General features: G+C 47.4%; 1 protein-coding gene across 2 annotated transcripts in view; it reads right to left on the bottom strand.

Annotated features, from left to right (window-relative positions):
* The window catches only part of PPP6R1 (protein phosphatase 6 regulatory subunit 1), a 327,149-nt gene extending 320,212 nt beyond the window's left edge, over positions 1 to 6,937 (bottom strand). Inside the window, exon 1 of one of the 2 annotated variants that reach the window (XM_082274358.1) lies at positions 6,683 to 6,937. The gene's annotated coding sequence lies outside the window, so the exon portion shown is untranslated. The remainder of the gene's footprint in view (positions 1 to 6,682) is intronic. The other variant, XM_082274359.1, reaches the window with a different exon arrangement.
* Between the last annotated feature and the right edge of the window lie 2,369 nt (positions 6,938 to 9,306).

Raw genomic sequence — 9,306 nt, forward strand, 5'->3', positions numbered from 1 at the left:
AACCCTCCTCAGGAAGTTGTACCTATAGGTAAGCCTATGTTAAGGCTTACCTATAGGTACTGTAAATATCTCCTAAACATGTACTGTTTAGGAGATATTTACATTTGATGCAGCCAGTGACGTCACTGGCGCATGCGCTCTGAAGGAACGGCAGATCGTGCCGTTCCTTCAGAGCCCTGTGCCGTGACCGTCGGCTCCCGCGCGCGTGCGCGGGAGTGACGTCACCGCGGCTCCGGCCAATCAGATGGCCGGATGCCGCGATCCCGGAAGACGGGCGACTGTACATGTCGCCCGTCATAGAGGTAAGAGAGCGGCGCGGCGAGGGCTCGTTCTAAGGTAAGTATTTGATAATAAGCTAGTATGCGATGCATACTAGCTCATTATGTCTTTATCTTTCAGGGTGTAAAGAAAACAAAAAAAAAAATTATCGGTTTACAACCTCTTTAACCACTTAAGCCCCGGAGGATTTTCCTGCTAAAAGACCAGGGGGTATTTTGCGATTCGGCACTGCGTGACTTTAACGGACAATTGCGCGGTCGTGCGACGCTGTACCTAAACGAATTTGACGTCCTTTTTTTCCCACAAACAGAGCTTTCTTTTGGTGGTATTTGATCACCTGTGCGATTTTTTGATCACGCGCTATAAACAAAAAAAGAGCGACAATTTTGCAAAAATAGCAATATTTTTCACATTTTTTTATATGAAATTCCCCAAAAAAAAATGTAAAAATCAAAATTTTTTAACATTTTCGGCCAATTTGTTTTATGCTACCTATGTTTGGTAAAAAAAAAAATCGCAAAAAGCGTATTTTGATTGGTTTGCGCAAAAGTTATCGCGTTTACTAACAAAGGGAAAGATTTTTGTCATTTTTGTTGTTTTTTTTTTTAACGCGTAATGGCGGCGATCTGCGATTTTTTTTGCGGTACTGCGACATTGCGGCGGACAGATCGGACCCTTGACTGACATTTTTGACACTTTTGGGGTTACCAGTGACATTTCTACAGTAATCAGTGCTATACATATGCACTGTTACTGTAAAAATACACTGGCAGTGAAGGGGTTAACTTTATTTGGGAGGGAGGGGCTGTGTGTGTCCCTAGGGGCGTGATTCTTACTGTGATTGGCTGTGGCTCTAGCTGTAAGGACACTGATCAACGGATCTACATACTAGATCCGTGTAATCAGTGTCTTTACAGCGAGGAGAATGACAGGCAGCTTGTTTACACAAGCTGCCTGACATTCTCCCTCTTCCCCCGACGATCACCGAGTGGCCGGCGGACATCGGGTCCGCTGGTCACACGCGCGGGGGGGTGCGTGACCGCGCGGGAGCGCGCCTCCGCGGGCGCGCGCTCGCTCCCCAGACCCTCCCAGGCTAGTGACGTTAATTAACGTCACTCTGCCTGGCAGGGGCTGACCGCCGCAGTAAATCTACTTGCGGCGGTCGGCAAGCAGTTAATAACGAAAAAAAAAAAAAAACGCACAGGTGATCAAATACCACCAAAAGAAAGCTCCATTTGTGGGAAAAAAGGACATAAATTTTGAGTACAGCGTCGCACAACCACGCAATTGTCAGTTAAAGTAATGCAACGCTGTATCGCAAATAAAAAAAAAATGGCCTTTCATGAAGGGGGGGTTAGATGTTTGGGAGATGAAGTGGTAAACCCTTACATATACCCAGTGAGATGAAACAAATCCTCCATACATATGTTGATCTTCAAGGTTTAGTGTTAGGATACTTACTTTTTAATACATTTATAAATGATATAAGGTCTGGGAATAAGCCCCGGTTCACACTTCTGCGAGTGCCGGGTTCGCATGTAATGTCGGAGCGCACTGCTCCGACATGACATGCGATCAGCTGTGCGGTGCGAGTTTAGCCATACAGTTTGTATGGCTAAATTCGCATCGCACCCGGAGCAAACACGCACAGGAGGCATTTTTGCAGCCGCATCAGGATCGGATCGCACAGCGGTTCACACTTGTGCGATCCGATCCTGTGCGAACTGCACGATCGCACTGCGATATGCGATCAAACTGGGGGTGTCGTTAAGATTACATTGACACCCCCAGCGTATCGCATATGGCAGTGTGAACTGCAGGGGGTGCGTGTGCGATGCGGGAACAGGCTGCGAATTCGCAGCCTTCCCGCATCGCATAAATGTGAACCGAGCCTGAAGGTACCATTTCTGTCTTTGCAGAGGACATCAAGCTATGCAGTAGAGTAACGTCCTTACAGGATGTCTCCAACTTACAAGCCGACTTCAATGCACCGTTTCATTGGGTAACTAGGTGGCAAATTAAGATTATATATATATATATATATATATATATATATATATATATATATATATATATACACACACACACACACACACCAAAAATACTCGCGCTAATGATCTCTATAGTAACAGCTGCTGTGTAAAACGCAATCAATGTTCTTATAATTATTAAACCTCAGTACACAGCACTCAATTGTGTTATCCTGGTGCTATTAATCAACGATGTGAAACCAATAAATTCATCTTTAACATAAAGTGTTTCTGCGCATGAATAGTTTCAAACAAAAATTACAAAAATCGCCTTTCCTTTCTTATTAGTGAACTCAAACATAATAGTCCATGTACAAAATGTCCAATTGCTTTCCAATGCTATTCCTCTGTAAATACATCAGTATATGAATCCCAAATCCAACTTCTATAGCTTAAAAACATCTGACATGACCTAACGATGTCTGCGGCCTTTAACCGCGTCAGGCGTTTTTATAGCTTAACGCTGCTGCTCCAGAACGCACTGTCCCTGGGTTTTTTTTACAGATTAAAAACGCCAATGGCACTTACAGCTCCTAAATGCCTGTGTGTGCACGAGGCCATAGAGTAACACGGAGGGGGCCTTTTTAAAGCGGTTGTAAACCCAAAAAGTAAAAAAAAAAAAAAACCTGCAAGACAAAGGCATAATGAGCTAGTATGCATCGCATACTAGCTCATTATGTATTACTTACCTTAGAACGAAGCCCCGACACGGACCCCCAGACATCACTGCGGGCGCCGCCATGATCCCTCGCCGTCTCTTCCGGGTTCGGCGGCTCCAGCGCTGTGATTGGCCGGAGCCGCGATGGCGTCACTCCCCCCGGACCTTCAGAGCGCATGCGCCGCTCGCGTGAGCGGCTGCCTGCACTACAAATCTCCTAAACCGTGCCGGTTTAGGAGATATTAATTATACCTACAGGTAAGCCTTATTATAGGCTTACCTGTAGGTAAAAGTGTAAAAAAGCATGATACTACCGCTTTAAGCTGCAAAAAAAAAAAAAGTCTGACGCTCCTAAAAGCAGCTGTAAAAATGCCCTATGCGCATGTGGCCTTAGACTGCCTATGGGAGCAGCCGGCCGCACCGTCAGATTGTTACTCAGGGGAACCGTTGGAAACCGTGAGCCCAAGAAACAGCGGCAAGCGGTGGGAGGGGGGGGGGGAGGGACAACCCCTCCTGATACTTGGGAAACCGCAGAAGCTCATGAATCGCTCGGGCCAGTTTCATGAGAAAGCCAGCTGCAAAAAATGATACTGAGGTTATGGCTGATATTTTGAGCCATAATTCCGGTAGACCACTTGCAAAATGCAATGCATATATATGTATTCAGGTCCACAAGTGATTAAGGGGGGATATGATCAACATGAATAAATATATAAGTGGTCCATATAGTGAACTTGGTGTTGAGTTATTCACTTGAACGTCACAAAGGACAAGGGGGCACTCTTAACATCTAGAGGAAAAAAGAGATATTATCTCCAAGTATGGAAAGTTTTCTTCACAGTAAGAGCTGTGAAAATGTGGTTCTGGCCAGCTCGGTAGATTGTTTTGAAAAAAGGCCCGGAATATTTCCTACATGTACATAATATAACTGAATACTAAAATTGATAGGGAAAGTTGATTCAGGGAATATCCGACTGCCTCTTGGGGGGGGGGGGGGGTCAGAAAGTGAACTGGAACTAACTGGATTACCCTTTATTAGGGGGGTTTTCGTCTTCCTCTGGATCAACGATAAGTATAGGATTGTGTACATAGGATTGTACACATTTGTTTCCCCCTTCTATTGGTTGAATTGGATGGACTTGTGAACTTTTTCACCCAGACTTAACTACGTAATTATCTGCAGTCTTCTCTTCATCTGTTCAAAGCGCAGAATTTATAAAGCCTGTCTGATGGTTCAGAAAAAAGGGGGCAGAAAGCTGAAATTACACTCAGCAGAGCTCAGTGAGAAGGTCCGAGAGCTGATTGGAGGAAAGAGACACACCCCCCTTCACACAGCAACAGAGCTGAAGCTGTCAATCAGCTGGAGCTCACTTAACCTTTATTACCTTGGTGTCAGGAAGACTTGTAGAAGTGCTTTAGGTGGATAGCCAAGGACTAAGGCAGCAGAAAGGAGTGACAGTTAGGGCTCGTTTACATCATAGGTGCATGAATACTGATGGGAAAACTGAGCAGATTTCACCTAGAGACATACGTTTACATCAGTTTCTGATCAGTTTATACAGCTTTTAAACACACATAGTGAGTTTTCATGCGTGTCAGTTATGTGTCCTGTTCACACCACAGTGATGGTCACATCAGTTTTTTTTCTGTGCAGAAAACGAAATACATATTGCAGATTTCTGCGCAGAAAAAATCCGCACTGGATACCAGTGTTGTGAACAGGGCGCATAGAACAATTATTTTTTTGTTGTGCCCTTGCAGAATGCATGCAGAAAAACTGATGTCTGTGCACATGGAGTGAATGAGGCCTAGGGTGTAAATGTGTGATGCCTACTAGCATATACTGGCTTAAATCTGCTGGGGGGGGGGCACTTTTTTTTTTGGAGGGGCATTTTTTTTTTGGGGGGGGGGAGGGGGGGGAACTTTACTACCTCTTACTGCATTTTTACACATTAGAACACAAGTAAGTGAATGCAAACACAGGGCAGGAATGCGTGCACATAAACCTTTGCAAAGAAAATAAATTGAAATAAAAAAAATATTGCAAAAAATGCACTGAAAATGAGTGCAAAATTTGTACAGAAGAGTTACTAACTACGACTTATCCCCAGCCACGGCAGTGTGATCGCTGAGTTCTGGGCACTGAGTTACTGGGGTTGATTTGCTAAAACTGAAGAGTGCAAAATCTGGTACAACTCTGTATACAAGTCCAATCAGCTTCCATGTTTTTTTTTTTTTTTTTCCTCAAAGCTTAAAAGTGTTCTTAAACCCACAACAGTAAAAATCTGTCTGTATGTGCAGCAAAACATACTTGTAATATTCATTTTGGAACCTAAGGAGTTATTTCTGTGCATTGTATAAAAAGACAGCTTGATCCTCCCCTTCTTCCACTGTCCCCACTCCATGTGCTGATAGTACAAAGCCTTGGAGTTAGGGCTCTTTCACACGGGCGTTCCGATCAGATCCGCCTGTCAGTTTTTTAGGCGGATCTGATCGGATGCCCCATTCAGCCCTATGGAGCAGCGGATGTCAGCGGTGACATGTCCGCTGACACCCGCTGCCATCCGCATCCGATCCTGTCTGTGAAATCCGGACGGATGGAAACCCTATCTATTTTCCATCCGTCCTGGGGATCGGAACGGATGGGATCGGATGAGAGCGGACAGGCGGTCCGCTCTCATCCGATTCCCCATAGAGAGCAGCGGGGGCTGAGACACCTCCCTCTCCTCTCTGCAAGCGGAGACGGAGCTGTCTTCCGACGGCTCAGTGGGGGATCGCGGATCGATCCCGGCTGAGCAGCACGGATCCGCCTACGGAGGCGGACCGTGTGAAAGAGCCCTTACTCCGCACATTCTCAGTTTGGTGTGTATTGCTAGAGTTTATTTTTTTTTTAGTGTGGGGGGGGGGGGGTTGCTTGTGATCAGCACAGGACCAATAAGCACGGTCCAGACAGAGGGTTAGGGGTCCTGCAGCATCATAGGACAGCCAGGGGAGAATGAAGTCACCTCCTAAAACCTTTAGCCAGAAACTGATAGAAGTCGCAAGACTGCTTTCTACTGCTGATGGGAAAAGTCATTTAAGTTTATATGTAGTAAAATAATTGCATTTCCATATTCTGTGTACAGATATAGTGAATGTAGGCTCCTGTTTTTAGTGACACTTTAAAGTCCCCGTTCACATTGGAGCGACAAACCAATTTGCACGACGGGTCGCAGCCTATTGCCGGCAATCACACTGTTCAAATCAGTGCGACGCCGACTTTGCGCTGTGCCTTGGATTTAAAAAATGCGTTTGTGCAATACTTTTGGCAACTTGCATGAAGCCGCACAGATGTCTTCCAAGTCGCATAGAAATAGTGCGATTTCAGACGAAGTCACACGATTTAAAAGCCACAGTCAATGTGAACGGGGGACTAATTGAACAAAGCTGAAGTTAGAAGCTGATTGGCTGCCATGCTCTCCAGTTTTAGTTAATAAGCCCCAATGTGTTCTAACTTCTCCTGACAGCCCATTAGAAATGACAGGAGACGCTCCCTCGGGGTGGTGCAGGGCTGAGCCTGCCCCGGGGCACACCACAGATAGCATGGGGGGGGGGGGTGCTGTGCTGAGCTCTCACACCCTCAGGGAACTCTGGGTAACGTGTTGCTAAGGGAAGCCGCACGGGTTAACCGTCCCGTCCAAGTTGTGCTCGGTGACAGGCCGGGGCGGGCACTTACCGTGCTAGTTGGGGGGTCACGGAGCAGGAAACGCAGGAGGTGTGCCGGCGGGCCTCCAGTCCCTCTGAGGGGGGCGGCTAGAACGTACAGTCCCGGCTCCCGCAGCTGTCACACACAAGGGGGGGGAGAAGCAATCTTTGGAAAGGACGGCAACAGCGGAAAGAGCTGATTCTTCCGCTTCCGCTCACGAGGGGAGGAGAGGGGGGGTTCCGGCGTACGCGGCCTCAACCGACCTGCGGGAGGCGCTCTGCTCGTGCCGCACAGTGGGCGTGACACAAGAGTTGAGGGCGCCTTGAAACTTTTGGGCGGGGCGGAGTGCAGAGGTCTGGGTGAGTGGGCGGGGCGGAGTGCAGAGGTCTGGGTGAGTGGGCGGGAGGAGGGAAGGGGCCTTGAAGGGGAGGTGGGGAGACGCAGTCTTGACCAATCAACACACGGCTAGAGAGTCGTTGAGAAGCGTCGAGTCTGTGTACGCAGATACCGCTGGTTACCTGCAGAGTGAGATCAGGAAGTGGAGACATCCTCCGCATCTGGTTCTGTAGAGAGGCCTGGAGGAGGAAAGTGGAGGCGCTGGAGATCTCTTGTGTTGTCAGATATCATTGGAGAGTGCAAAATCTGCCCAGAAGCCAATCAGCTTCCAGGTTTTATTGTGAAAGCTTAATTCAGGGGTCATCAAACTATGGCCCTCCAGTTCTTGTGGAACTACAATTCCCATCATGCCTAGTCATGTCTGTGAATGTCAGAGTTTCACAATGCTTCATGGGATCTGTAGTTCCACAACAGCTGTAGTTTGAGGATCCTTGGCATAATTGAACAAGCTGAAGTTAGAAGCTGATTGGCTGCAATGCACAGCTGCACCAGATTTTGTACTCATTAAGTTTTAGTAACTCAACCCCCAATAATTGTGTTCTGCACACTTCCCAGAACACACCGTCCTGAGCGTCCTCTGTCCTGCGACCCACCCACCATGCCTGCTATAGAGAGCTGCCTGTCCGGGGATCTCACCTACGACTTTTCCTGCTCTTCTCTATGCCTGATCCACTCCAACACTTCATTCCTATCAGTGGATTGTATATGAGCAGGTGCCAGGAATGGAACTGTCACATTGCTTGTTCTCTCATACCAACTGTCAAACCACCAAACAGCGGCTGGCCTCATAACTAATCACATGAGCAGCAACATGGCAGCTGAAGATCAGAGATTAATCACTTTACGACTAGTCGCCCACCCCAGATATACTGCGGCAGGCAACTGCTCCTGGGCAAAGTGACGTAGGTAAACGCCACTCGCTCTCAGGAGTCTAGGGAGCAAGTATGCACCTCCGATGCGTGTGTCAGGGGGTTCCGATTGCCGCCTGACACCCACGATCGCTACCCGCTGAGAGAGAAGGATGGGCAGCTGTTGTAAACACAGCTGACCGTTCTCCCTCCAATGATCTTAGAGCCCATGTGATCTTTCTATATAAGATCACATGTCTCTATGGTCATTTCAGAAGCCACGCCCCCCATTAGAATCACTCCCCCTAGGCTCACATTTAACCCGTTGATCACCCATAATGTTAACCCCTTCCCTGCCAGTGCCAGTTTCACAAGCCCAACCCCCATACAGTTAGAAACACACCCCTAGGTACACATTTAATCCTTTGATCACCCAGTGTTAACCCCTTCCCTGCCAGGGTCATTATTACAGTAACTGCATATTTTTAGCACTGATTACTGTAGTAATGTCACTGGTCCCCTCAAAAGTGTCAAAAATATCAGTCAACTGTCCGCCGCAATGTCGCAGTCCTCCCAAAAAATCGCAGATTGCCGCCATTACTAGTAAAAAAAATAAAATAAACAATAAAAATCACATACATTTTTCCCGTAGGTAGTAGACGCAATAACTTTTGTGCAAACCAATCAAAATACGCTTATTGCGATTTTTTTTTTTTACTGAATACCGTATTTATCGGCGTATAACACGCACCTAAATTTTAGGGCAGAAATTTCAGGAAAAAAGCTGAAATTTAAAATAAACAGCTTTAAACTCAGAACATTTTTTTAAAATTAAATGTAGTCTTACCAGTGCCCACAAATGCAGCCTCATCAGCGCAGTGTCCTTAAATGCAGCCTCGCCAGTGCAGTGCCCATACATGCAGCCTCGTCACTGCAGTACCCATACATGAAGCCTTGCCATTGCCCATACATGTAGCCTTTGCCAGTGCCCATACATGCAGCCTTTGCCAGTGCCCATACATGCAGCCTTCGCCAGTGCCAATACATGCAGCCTTCGCCAGTGCCCATACATGCAGCCTTCGCCAGTACCCATACATGCAGCCTTCGCCAGTGCCCATACATGTAGCCTCGCCAGTGCCCATACATGCAGCCTTCGCCAGTGCCCATACATGCAGCCTTCGCCAGTGCCCATACATGCAGCCTTTGCCAGTGCCCATACATGCAGCCTTTGCCAGTGCCCATACATGTAGCCTCGCCAGCGCCCATAATTGCAGCCTCGCCAGCGCCACTATACACATCACTAAAGATCTCCAGAAAGCAGTGCCAAGAGGTAGAAGGGGGCGGGCGGCGCCGAGAGGTAGAAGGAGGCGGGTGGCGCCGAGGAGAAGGAAGGACGCACTCTCATCGGAA

The sequence above is a fragment of the Pelophylax lessonae genome (genome assembly GCF_965119305.1).
Source record: "Pelophylax lessonae genome assembly, chromosome: 12".
Classification (NCBI taxonomy): domain Eukaryota; kingdom Metazoa; phylum Chordata; class Amphibia; order Anura; family Ranidae; genus Pelophylax; species Pelophylax lessonae.